The sequence below is a fragment of the Equus asinus genome, chromosome 6, assembly GCF_041296235.1.
Source record: "Equus asinus isolate D_3611 breed Donkey chromosome 6, EquAss-T2T_v2, whole genome shotgun sequence".
Classification (NCBI taxonomy): Eukaryota; Metazoa; Chordata; class Mammalia; order Perissodactyla; family Equidae; genus Equus; species Equus asinus.
In genome coordinates, this window is record NC_091795.1 from 63890673 (window position 1) to 63904587 (window position 13915).

A 13915-nucleotide genomic window follows, 5' to 3' on the forward strand; every position below is an offset into this window, starting at 1 on the left:
TTTGAGCATTTTTTCATATATTTAGAAGTGATTGGTATTATTTTTTCTGCGAACTGTCGCCATTTTTCTTTTGTGATGTTTGTTTTCTATCAATTGTTGGGGCCCTTTTTACATTAGGAAACAAACTTTGTGTGGGATAAGAATTGCAAATACTTGTTCTGGTTTCTTGTTTGACTTTTGTCATTGCTCACAGTGGTTTTGCCATGCCGATATTACGTATTTTGATGTAACTGAACTGGTGTTTTATTTTATGGTTTTTGGATTTTATGTCTTAATTTGAAAGGCTTTACCCATTTCAAAGTTGTAAAAGTACTCTCCAAAGTTTTCTCCTGTTACTTCTACGCTTTCATCTTACTAATGTACGTCTGATGTATTTGGAATTCATCCTGATAAAAGGGGTGAAGTATGATCCAATTCTATTTGTTTCCAGACATCAAGTAAGTTGTCCCAATTCCATATATTGAATAGTTTATTTTTTCTCATTGACTGAAATACCATTTTTGTCAAATACTGGTACTAGATCCCCCTATGTATTTGGATTTATTTCTATACTCTTCATTGTGTAACACTGATCTATACCACACTTTTTACATTATTGTAGGTTTATAATATGTTTTAACATCCAGTAAAGCTTGTCCCCTTATTCTTTTTTAAATTTCCTGGCTACTCTGGCTTGTTTATTTTTCCATATGACCTTTAGAATCATCTGTCTGGTAAAAAAAAAAAAAAAAACTCCTGGTGATGTTTTTATTGGGAATATGTTTAAAGTTATAAATTAGCTCAGGGACAATTGATATTTTTATGATGTTCAGTTGTCCTATCCAATAATATTGTTTGTTTTTCCATTTGTTCAAGTCTTGTCTGTGTCCTTTAGGAGCATTTTAAAGTTCTCTCCTATAGATCTTGTACATTTCTTATTACCCTTTATGGCAGCCTGCTAGTTGTCCCAAAATCCATTCTCACTTTCTTCCTTAGTAAGAGAACATTGATTTTTTCTTTTTAAGCCACACACATAGCAATGCAGCTGAAAACTAGAATTCAAAGCCTGTCTTAGATCTGGGTCTGGTTATGTGGCTAAGCTCTAGCCAATCAGATGTATGGAAGTCTCCTTAAAAGGCAGAGTCTCTGCCTCTTCTTTTTCTTTTCTTCCTTTATCCTCTTGCCTGAATGAGGATGTAATGCCTGGAGTTCTAGCAGCCACCTTTGACCATAAAGACAAGGACCAAGCCCCAGAAATGGTCACTTGACTGCCCACCTCCACCATTCATATGAAAAAGAAAGAAACTTGTATCTTATTTAAAGCATTGTTGTCTGTTAATTGCAATATGTTAACCACAATTGAATTCACTTCTAAATAATCCAAGTTATTATCTTATATTTTAAATTCCTATTATAAATGGGGTCTTTTCTTCCATTATGTTGTCTATCTGGTTGCACATGTATATGCTATTGATTTCTGCCGCTCCTTGTGCTGTGCCCTGCCATGATACTGAATGCTCTTTTTCCAGTTGATTCTCCTATTTTCCGAACTGTCTATAATTAGTGATCATTTTTACCTCCTCTCTTTCAGTGTTTATATTTCTAACATTTCTGTCTGATTGTGTTGGCTAGAATCTCGAGAACATGCTGGATGACAATGGTGACAGTGAACATCTCCAGTAGTCCCTGATTTTATGGGGCCCCTCCCAGCACTTCCTCCTCAGGCAGAATGCCTTTATCATAGCCTTGTTGCTTGGCACCCGAGTTGACGGCTAGCTTAGTGTGTTCTCCACTAGACTGAGGACTTCTGAGAACTTCCATGGAACCTCCCTTCCTCCCCAAGCTGCCAGAAGGTCAAATGTGCTGTGGGCTGTGGGCTGTGGGAAAGAGGGTCGGGGCAGGCCATGCAGTGTCCCTCTGGTCCAGGATTTCTCAACCTCGGCACATGGCAGCTGGGTTGACATTGGGGGCTGGACCACTCTTTGTTGCGGAGGGGCTGTCCTGTGCATTGCAGGTTGTTTAGTAGCATCCCTGGTCTCTGCACTAGATGCTATAGCAACGCCCGCCGCCCCCCCCCCCCCGTACCCTCCCTCCCAATTTCTGACAACCAAAAATGGTTCTAGACACTGCCAAACATCCCCTGCAGGGCCTCTGGTCTAATCAACTACTGCTCTAATCTAAGTCTTAAATGGTGATCAAGGCTCCAGCATGGTCTGGCCCAGATCATTAAGTCAAATAGGGATTTGGGAACAATGCTCTGGCTATCTGGAAAGGGGGCATCTGCTTGAAGAGTCCTCTGACATTTTATCTTGGAGATAGGAATCCTGAACACACCAACCCTGCTGACATTTGGCGTCATCAACCCATCTTTTTAAACGTGTGAGGAAACCGAGGCTCAGAAAAGGTTAAGTCGCTCGCCCAAGGTCTTGCGGCTGGTAAGAGGCTGTCGCGGGCTGACTCCACATAAATGCCCATGACCACCTTTCAGATCGAATGTAAGATCCATGAGCTGGTAGTCTCTCTCTGCTGATTGCACCCAAATTCCCATGTGCTGGGAAAGGAAGCCTTCGTGGTGAGAAGGGGAATACAGAGGCTAAGAGGTCACCATCGCTGACAGGGAAGGGCTGATTTAGAGGCTGGGTGGCATAACCAGGCTCCCTTGGGGTTGGAGCACAGATCTCTTCCAGAAACTTAAAAGACGTCAAGAAAGGAAATTCCCCCAAAAAATGTACCTTTTTAAAAAAATTCTATGAAACCTATCTCGGGGGGAGAAAATAAAAACTAACAGTTCCAGGAAGAACAAAAAAAGCTCATCTTCTAAGAACAACTGTGCTACTTTATTGGGGTGGGAAAAGGAAAAGGGATCTGTGAGTAAGAGCCAAGACCCCTAAAAAGAGTTTGCTGTGAGGTGGGAAGAAACGGCCTAGTGCTGAGGGCGATGTGGTGTGTAAAGAAGGTCTTAAGATCAGGGCCATGTGTTGGAGATGGGGTCATCAGGGGTAGGTCAAACTATACTTTCACTTTTAACAAAAGTATACTTTTAACATGAGAAGAAACCAACTGTTGATATGTCCAGAAATGTGCCCACAACAATTTGAAATACATATTTTGGCTTCTAAGAATTGCTCCTCCCTCTGCCCCCAGGGATGGCTACCTAAGTGCCTAATGGCTTATGTATCAAAGTTGTTGGTGTCTATGTGTTATGATCTGAGATGCTGGTGGGTCCCCCAGCTTCTCTCTTCCAGATGTTCAGATAGGAAGGGGGTAGTTCTGAATCTGAACCCTAACTCTGCTACTTACTAGCTGGACGATGTTGGGCTGGCCCAAAGTATCTTGGGGATTCAGTGTCTTTATCCGTAAAACGGGGCTAATATCGCCACATGTGAACGATGTAACCGACATGGAAGCTCTAGTACAGCGCCTGACACATGGTGGTTACCCCCAAAATGCAGCCCTCTCCAGGGATCTCGAACAGTCATTTCTTAAAATACACATGCTCTCTGAGGACAAGTCACTAGGTCCCTAACAACTCCATTATTTTTGAAAAGTGTTTATTATCTCCTCTTGTGTATAAGCCAGAGATAGACAGTGTGGGATGAAAAATAAGAAGCATATGTAACTGTAACGTAGGAAAGTGACGAATGGTACTTAAATGAGAGAGAGACACACACACACACATGCACACACAAACTGAAACTTTCAGTCTAGCCCAGCGAGAAAATCACAGGATTCCTTTCCCCTGGGCCTGAGGAATGACACGGTGCACCAAGTACCCCAGGGGAGAAAGCAGGGTGGGGAGGTAGGGAGTAGGGGTGGGTGGGGGGGGCGTTGGGTGGGGGGAGGCTGCACAGGTGTTACTAATCAGGACTGATGTGACAGCTTCCAGACCCTTAGTAAACTTCTCAGGACCTGGGATCGGCATGCTGGGAGCCGACCTTGTGCAGACCCACGGGAGCTGCTGTGGTCAGCAGCTTTAACCCGTGCCCTCGCTGTGCGCTATCACACATCTTATCTCCTCTACTCCCCAGCACAGCCCTGGGCACTGGGTATCATCATCTCCACTTTATAGACAAAGAGCCTGCGGCACACAAAGGCTGAGGGGGTGAGCTGGGCCTGAACTTCAGACGTCGAGTGGACTCCTGTTTTCCTCACACAGCACCTCAGCTGTCTCATCTGAAAACACATCCTTTCCCATCTGTAAAATTGTATTTTCCCAATTTGACAATAGATTCCCCAAGAGTAAGGAAGTCCCAGAAAACTGTTTTTCTGTAAATCACATAGCACCGAGCAAAAGGTTGGCACACATGAGACCCTTCAAACACAAGAAAAACTGGAATTTTTTTTTTGCTTGACTTGAAAACTCGCCCTGAAGGAAGAGACCCATATGCCCCTGTATTCCTTGCCCAAGCTCCATGTTTTTAACACCCTCCTTTCCCTGGCCTGCTCACTCCATCAGCATGCGAATTCCACAAAGCTCAGGCCTCTATGCCACAGAAATGACAGCAAATTCTTCCACTTACTTGAAGATAAGAGATTAGAAAGATTTACTCCGAGGATGCCAAGTATTAGGATCACCAGAGAGCAGGCCCCTGAGGGAGGATATGGAGAAAGACTCCTTGCTTTTGGACAAAGAGTGGAGACTTGCAAACGGCTGTGGTTACTCAGATGGGGACACAGGCTCTCCCGGCAGATGTTGCCAAACATCTTCATCAACTTAATATCTTCAAGAGGAAGACAATTTTCCCCTCAATCTACTCAGACGCCCCTCAACCTTGTGGCAGATGTTGGTGACCGGTTGGCATCCCTCCTCCCGGCTTTCTCTGCAGCAGCATCTCCTAACACTCCCAGGAACGCCAAGTCACTCAAGTCCCGCCCCAGGCCACACAGGACGGTGAGCGAGAAGCCCAGGAAAGCGCCCTTTGCGCCTCTTCATCAAAAAGAAAAGCACGATTGGCTTCAGAGCCAAGGAGAATGATTTAAAAATTCTCCACTGCAGCGCTGACACTGGAGAGTCAATGGTAATATTTCACTCTGGGTCAACGGCAGGGAAATCCTTCTCCAAGTCTTTCTACAGGAAAAGTTCAATCATTTACAAACAAAATGATAATTACCATTTTTTTCAAATGGTTTTGTATGCTAGGCTCACTGTTAGACATTTTATACTCATTATCATCTCATTTAATCTCACAAATAGCCTATGAACCTGAAAAAACTACTATTATCCCCATTTTAAAGACGAGGAAGAAGGGTCTGCAGGTTATTGACACGACACACAGGTGGCGAGTGAGTGTCAGTTCTGCCTGACATCAATCCCCATGTTCTTAACCACTTTGCTATGTTGCTTGAGGAGAAAACAAAATATTGCATCCACACTCCTGCCCTTTTGTGGGATTGAGAACACAGTTGTTGCTGTTGGGGTGGTGGTTGTTTTTGACGCATGACAACGTGGTTACAAGATGTAAGTGATTAGCTGGATAATGCTGTTTGACCAAACAGATGACCCCTTGTCTGAAAAAAGCAGACTTTCAGCTATTACACTGACAGCTGGAAACCTGAGGTGTGAAACAGCATCCCCGGTTCATGGCCAAAATAAATAGCCCAGGGCTGTACCTGGCATTGAGACTCGGAATCACTGCAGAATAACTTATCTGATTGCATGATTGTTCAATTACTTTTTTTTAATCCACAGTAATGAAAGCAAATTCTTATCCTTAATACTCACGGATAATATCCTGACCTCCGCTGGTGAGAAATAGGCCTTGACTTGTGTCCTCAGCAAGTGGGATGGGCTGCCCTGACCAGCGTGACTCTTACACCTAGTCCCCCCATTCCTCTCCAGGCCATCAGTCAACTTGTACTTCAAAATGGCTGTTTGGGGTTCAATGTACAGACTGGGGCCAAGGACAGAGGTGACCTCCAGCAAGTCGTTTCTCTGAGCTTTACTGCCTTTAAATATGAGATAAGAAGGCTGGATGAGTTAATCCCCCAGGACCCTTCTTGTCTCAGATCCTGGGAAGTGAAGGCAGCTGGAGGCCTTGAAGCCTGAACGTGCAATCTTGGCTGTTGCATGCCAAATGTTTCCCTTCCCACTTTGGAGCAAACCTTTGCCAGCAGATATTTTTATACAAAATGTAAATCGGATGATGTTCTCCTCCTGCTTGCAATCTTCACTGGTGCCCCATGAACATGCTTCCTAGCCCGGTGTGAGAGGTCCTTTGTGGTCATTCCCTTACCACACCCTTTCACAATCCAAACTTGGGACCTGTGAGCCTTTGGGTGGTTCTGATGTGTGAGGCTGTCTCCTGCTTCAAGGTCCTGGTGCAGATCCCACTATGAGTATCTATCTTCCACAACAGACCACTCTGGGAGGGCAGCGCCTGGGAATCCCCCCAGTGCCTGATGCATCCTAGCTTCTCAATACCTGTTGGTTCCATGGATGAAGGAATGAGTGAGTAAAGAGGTGAATTTGTGGATCACGGCCGCAGGTAGCCAGCTGATCTGAACAAACATTTTCAGGTAATATGGAACTATTAAAACACGTTATTATTAAAAACTATTAAAACTAAGGCCAAATCCATCGGAGGCAGCTGAAGATGTTCTCTTGCACCTTCCAATCCATTCTACCAGTATGCTCGGGAAGAACCCCTCTGCTAACCCCCAGCAGCTTCCACGGCAGTCAGAGTGGAACCCGAGCACCTTACTCTGGGTCCAGGGCTGGCCCTCCCGTCCCCTTCATTTCGTGCCACCTGCCCCCTCCGTCCAGCCACAGGGTCTCCGACAGCTCCTCAAGCTCACCAAGCACTTACCTGCCTTGAGAGCTCTTCCACATCACTGTTCCCTCTCCCTGGAGAACAGACTCCTTGTTCAGGTCTCTGCCTTGATCCGCTTTTCTCAAAGAGGCCTCTCCTGGCCACCTTATCTAAAGCAGCCCACCCACCTGCCTCAGACCGTTACTTTAATCTCAGTCACCTTGGTCATTTCCTTCGCAGTAATGATCACAATTTGTAATTACTTTGCTTGTTTATTTCCTCGAGTAGATGGTTTCCCTAACATGAGCTCCATGAGAACAGGGACTGCGTCTTTGTGTTCACAGCTCGGTCCCCAGAGCCCTGCAAAGTGCCTGGCACTCAATGTTTGCTGAGCGTCTGGAGGAAATAATGGGCAGAGTCTGCATTAAGTCCATTCTAATGATGGTCTAGTTAACGGCATGATTACAACTACGAATCCATCCATCGCCCACTTGGCTCTACTATGTGATGGTTCCACAATATTTACTGAGCTGCTACTCAGAGTCTGGTTTTGTGCTAGGCCTTGAGGATACTGAGAAGAGAGGAAGGGAGGGGTCAGGAGGGAGAGGTGGACACGAGGCCAGAACACCTGGGATGGTAAGTTCTACACCAGAGGGACAAACAGGACACCTCCACTGCCCTTAGAAGGCAAGGGCTGCTCATCTCGCCTTTTTTGGGCCCAGCGATTTGCAGCTCAAAATCCAGCCAGCATTCTGTCATCACAGAAAGGGCCACTCCAGCCAAAGGACCAAGAGTAACCTTTCTGGGGCCGTGCCTGGAGGCTGGCGGAAGAGGACTGTAGAACCCTATGCAGGGCCCAGAATTCCCAGACAGGAAAGCCAGAAAACCACCCTGCAAGCTCCTTCGTCAGGACAAGAAGCTGCCAAGACTAGTAAGTGTACATCTTCCACGTCCAGCCACGCAAGGAGCCACGTGCTAGGAGAGTGGTCAGCCCCTCGCAGGTCACCTCAGCCCAGATAAAGAGCTGAGGAGACACAAATGTAACTCCGCACGAGTTGAGGGGGATGTAGGGAGAGCACGTCTTCCTGCAAAGTGGGGGTCACCCGAGTGACTCTGGAGGATATCAGAGGCCTCAGGCAAGGCCAGGGAGCTGAAAATGGACTGACCTCTGAAGAGACAGAAAACAGATTTTATTATTCTTAAAAAAAAAAAAAAAAAAGTCTTACATTTGTATTTGTTTAATTTGGCCTGGAAGGTATTTGCTTTAAGACCATGTGGTGCTTTCCAGCTGATCAGAAAGTGAGTGTGCATGCACGCGTGTGTATGCATCCGACACTAGGGAATGGTATAGGGTCGTGGCCATGCCCACGTATGTGTTTAGGGGCTTAGGCCTACGGCCAATGGATGAGGAGAATGCACATGAGGACGAGGTTGGTTAAGAAGATCCCTCTTCCTCATCAGGGCGGACACAATCTGGTAGAGTTTACAAAACAAAGACAATTAGAGCCAGAGACAGCCTCCATTGCTGCACTTGGTGACTATTTACTGGGTACCTGCTATGTACCAGGGAGGTCCAGGTTTTGGAGTGATGGCAGGGTACACCAGTATTGGGTCGCACATGCGGAGTCCAAGGTGCCTTGGAGACATCTAACTAGACATGCTGACCAGGTGCTGATAGATGAAAGTTTGGGCTGGAGAAACAGGTATGAGTGAGATTTTCTAAGAAGAGCATGTAGTATCAGAAGAGAAGAGGGCTAGAACTGATCTGCGAGCAAGCCCAACATTTAATGGCCAGGACTAGCAACAGAAAAATCAGAGAGGAAGCTCAGGAGACTGGGTGTCCAGGAAGACCAAGGAAGAGGGAAACCAAAGGGCATAGTCACTGACATTTCCTGAGGGGTCGGAGATCTTTTTATCCAACTGAGGCCCAGGGAGATAGAGTCAGTGGTCCTTATTTATATTTTTTCTTTGTGCTTTGAGATTTCAATTTAGAAATAACGACAAAAATGTGCATTTTTCAAGAAAAGACTTTTCAGATCAACAGAGATATCCTGTGCCAGGGTCAGCCCATTGAAGCTTTAGTAATGAAAAGAACTGTGAGCTTCAAAGCCACCAATGGGAAAGAGGGAAGGGATTTCCAGAATTCCACTTGGGGAAAAAAAGAAAAAAAAGCCACAACTCTGCAAGTGACCCTGGGAGCCGTGCCCTTGCACAAGACAGTAGTGTCTCCACATGGGAGGAACCGCATCCAGAGGAAGCCCAACGGAGCTCCATGTTCTCCATGAGCCTTCCAGTCTCCAACCAAGAAGTGCCAGCAGCTTCTCCTCCTCTGCCCACTTTGGCTGTCCCTGACAGAGGGTCAGTGGGGACACTGGGGCCCCGACCCAACAACAGTTCAGTTTCCTGGGCCCCTCTCTCTCCACTCCACCAGGCCCATTGCCTTCTGGCTGCCCTCCCTGGCACTCCCTACCCACGGCTCCATCTAAGGGGTGCCGGCACTCTGGATATGTCCTTACTTCCTTCTCATTAAAAATCATCCTCTCCCAAGTTATAAGCCCTTCTGAAATACTTGCAAGTTTGTGCACTGTCATTGAGCTAAGGTGGGCACTTATGGCTTGTTACGTAACTGCCCCCAGTGAGCCTGCATAGATTGATCAGAAGAATCTGGAGAGTTAGTGGAGGAGACAAGGCGCAGGGCACAGCTTCAATACGACTTCTCAAATCCTGGCAGGAGGGGGCCTAGATCCGCTCCAGGGCCTTTCTAGCGGCCAATGCCTCACCCCTGCCTCTGGGTCCAGCCTGAGTCAGCCACTTCCTTTTTGTTAAATGCTAGGACCATTCTTGGAGCAAGATTTGGATTTTCTTGTCATTTAGCTAAAATTCAGAATGCTGTTCATTTCTCAACTTTGCTGGCAATCACTGGCTGCATTTATCCTCACACGAAAGTAGGTTATTTGGCTATTGATGTGGATGAAACAGTAGTAAGTTATGTTCAATGTAGGTACTCAAAAAAGGTTGACCTATCTCTGCCTCGGGGAAAAAGTGATACCCAGCTTTTAAACAAAGTCTCTTTCAATTACAATCAGGGTCATGGAAGTATACCGTGGGCACAGGGGCACACACACAGAGCAGGGCGAACCCTCAGATTTAGCATTTATAGCTTTACTATTCTTGAGCTACCCTGAGTGTCCATGACAGGTAGCAATTTCCACCTGTATGGAGTACATATTTTCATCTGGTTTTTAACGAAGGCAGTGTGCAGGGTAAGTCAGCTGGCCAGCAAATGAGCCCAACGAAGTGGAGACAGTGACAAGCTCTGTGAGGGGGATAGTTCTTAGCCAGAAAGCAAGTGGTTTGACCAAATTAATGACAGGAATGTGCAATTTGTTGGTGGTTCAGATCTAGACAAACAAGTCCTCCAGATATTGTATTCTGAAATAAAGAAATCACGCTTTGTGAATTTATTTTAGCAAGAGCTATGCCAAAACTGAAAGTTTAGTGAAAACTAAAAGGGTGGTTAACGTGCTATGAGGATGTGCCCAGACAACACATAACCCTCAGCATCTCTCTACACATCTACATCTCTATGTTAATTATACTATATACCTTATTACATGTATACTTCATTATATATTACTATACATGTACTTTATTATATATATGTGGTAAAGCATGTAGTATGATTAATATACTACAGAGATATATCAAATTAATACATAGAGAGACACAGAGATATACCAAATTAATACACAGAGAGATACAGATATATATAGAGAGAGATGTTGGGAGTTATGTGTTGCCTGTACATATACATGAAGTATATATGTAATAAAGTAGCTAACATGTAGTGTGAGAATGAGGCCAGGCAACATATAACTCTCAACTTCTCTCTCTCATATACGAATCATACTAGATACTAGATAGTATGTGTATAGTAAGGTAGATATAACAAAGTATATATACTGAAGTACATATATGCAATAAATATACAGTATGATTAATATATATGATGTATATGCTATGATAATATATACGATATATATAGAGAGATGTATTGCCTATATATACACACAATAAACTATGTATGTAATAAAGCATCTAGTATGATTAATATATGTAACAAATATGTAGTATAATGATTTGCATATGAATTCATATTTTATATAATATATAATATAGTATAATACATGTACATATAGTGCATGTTTTACATAAAATCAATTCTTTTTTTTTCCTGAGTTTTTTTTCCTTTGGAAGATTGGCCCTGAGCTAACATTTGTTGCCAATCTTCCTCTTTTTTTTTCCTCCCCAAAGCTGCAGTACATAGTTGTATATCCTAGTTGTAGGTCATTCTAGTTCCTCTGCATGGGATGCTGCTACAGGATGGCTTGTTGAGCACTGCTAGGTTCACACTCAGGATCCAAACTGGCGAACCTTGGGTTGCTGAAGCAGAACACATGAACTTAACTACTTGGCCATGGGGCAAGCCCCCCCACAAAATCAATTCTAAGTGACTTCTTAAATTATATTTGTTATGGTTGATCTCTCTCTAATTTTGCAATCTATTATTGCTTTTTTAATTGAAGAATAATTGGCATACAACATCCTATTAGTTTCAGGCGTACATCACAGTGATTCGATATTTAGATACATTATGAAATGATCACCACGATAAGTCTAATTACCATCTGTCACCATACAAAGTTATTACAATAACCTTGACCATATTTCCTATGCTGTACATTACATCTCCATGACTTCTTTATTTTATAGCTGGAAATTTGTACGTCAATCCCTTTTACCTATCCCCATCCCCCAACCCCTCCTCCTCTCTGGTAACCACCACTTTGTTTCCTATATCTGTGAGTCTTCCTCTGTTTTGTTGTGTTTGTTTACTCTGTATTTTAGATTCCACATGTTAGTGAACTCATATGATATTTGTTTTTCTCTGACTTATTTCACTCAGCATAGCACTCTCTAGGTCCATTCATCTTGTTGCAAATGGCAAGATTTCACCTTTTTATGGCTGAGTAATATTTCACTGTATATATATATATTATATATATATATATATATATATATACCACATATATATATATCATATATATATATCTCTCTATTTTACATCTTCTGTATCCATTTGTCTACCGATATATGCTTAGGTTGCTTCCCTATCTTGGCTATTGCAAATGAACATAGGATTGCAATGAACATAGGGATGCATACATCTCTTCAAATTGTGCTAATAGAGATGGAAATAATAACAACAACAATTACTCTTGAAGCATTAAGGGTATACAAATGCAAAATCTATCATCTTATCAGGCTAAAAAAAAATCACTATTTTCATGTGCTAACAGCCGCAAATGGAGGTTAATTAAACAAATACTAATTTCCTAATCTGTTGATGACTGTCAAACACGTTTTATTGCCAGAGATTAGCTGGTAAGATATATATACCCACAATCATACCTGCTCTTTTTTTAAAACATAAATGTTCTGATTCGATGGAAAATCACTGCAGGGCACAAGTATAAACTAAAACAATTAAAATCATAAATCCAAATGGCAGCAATTCCCAGTAAGTCTTTCAACATCAAACTTAGCAGCTGCCAATCTGGAAAGCTCTGCCCTGGGCTCTGCAGGTGATCTGGCTGAAGCTGGGGTAAGGGACAGGCACAGGCAGCCTCCTGTGGTGGCCTCCAGCACAACCTGAGGCTGGCTGGACTCCCCGAGGGACAGTGGGATGGTCAGCCCCAGGGCTCGGTAGTTTCCAGGGCAGAGGCTGCCCACAGGTTTCTAGTCAGCTCATTTCCCTTTCATAGAAAAAAACATTCATTCATGGATCTAAATAATTACTGAGCAACTGCTGTGTGACACATACTGTTCCTGGCACGGAGGAAACAGCTTCCCTGCCCTCATGGAGCTTACCTTCTAGTGTGGAAAGAGGAAACTGTTAACATAACAATAAATAAGATGTTAAGGAATGAAAGTGCTATGACATTTAGGCTGAGATTAACTCTGGTCCATGTCCTGGTTTCTTTTCCACTAAGTGACAAGTATATTTTGAGCACCTTCTAAGTGCCTTTGTGAGTTGACTTGCAAAAGACAGAATTCTAAGACTTGGCTCCTGCCATCCACAGGTGAAACAAGGAGAAAACCATAAGGCCACCACGCTCAATGATACCATTTGTTGAGCATTTACTAGTGTATGTCACGTGGATCATCTCCTTTAATTTTCCCCCAAATTCTCTGAAACAGGTACTACCATCAGTCTCATTTTATAGATAACAAAACTGAGACTTTGAGAACGTGAATACCTTGCCCAGAAGCTCACAGCTAGCATGGGGGTGGGGAACCAAGATGTGCACCCTGAACAGTGGGCTCTTAACCATACCCTCCACGTGTGTCTAAACTGGGTGGTAGACAATGGGCATTGAAGGGGTTCCGGAGAAGCTGTAAGCTCCTCAAAGAAGGACCCACAACTGCTACACCATGCATATTCTGCCCAGGCCCACAGTGTCTGCTCCAGTGCCAGGTGCTGGGGAGGTCAGTAAATACTGACTCGCTGGTCATTCTCTGGTGGTCTCACTTCAGGATCACCCAAATGTCCAGCCCAGAAGGTCTTTAGCTGTGTGGTCATCCAGCCCTGACTCCTCAATGATGACATTTCATTGGCTTATCAATCTTATTTTTAACGGCCAACCAGAGATCCAGATTTGGGGCCCTCGGAAAATGGGTTAAAGGTTAAGGACATGGGATTAGGGGACACTGCCAAAACAGGGACTCTCCACGATGTCACTTAAGGATCAGACAGGCAGAGACACCTGAGACCGAGCAGGAGACTATGACATCTCCCAGACATGAGTTTAAAGATTACTCCCCCTCTGTAACGACATGTGAAAACAACGACCTAATCTCACCGAGCCTCAGGTTCCTCACCAGTAAATGGGGATAACAACACTCATTTCAAAGACTTACTGTGATGCTTAAATGAGATAATATGGAAAGCATTTATTACAGTTCCTGGCACAGAGTGGAGGCTTGACAAATATTAGTTCCAATTCCCCTTCATGAGCAATTTCCAAACTTGATCATTCAAACCACTAGTTTCTTACTCTTCCTTTACCTACCAAAAATGACTGCCTGTCACATACATAGATTTGAACGTCTGCTGTTTTTTTCAG

General features: G+C 43.9%; 1 protein-coding gene and 1 long non-coding RNA gene across 4 annotated transcripts in view; one reads left to right on the plus strand and one right to left on the minus strand.

Annotated features, from left to right (window-relative positions):
- The window catches only part of PRKCE (protein kinase C epsilon), a 496436-nt gene that overhangs the window by 40733 nt on the left and 441788 nt on the right, over window positions 1–13915 (minus strand). The window lies entirely within an intron of this gene.
- Window positions 1–13915, plus strand: part of LOC123286559 (uncharacterized) — a 58889-nt gene that overhangs the window by 2242 nt on the left and 42732 nt on the right. The window lies entirely within an intron of this gene.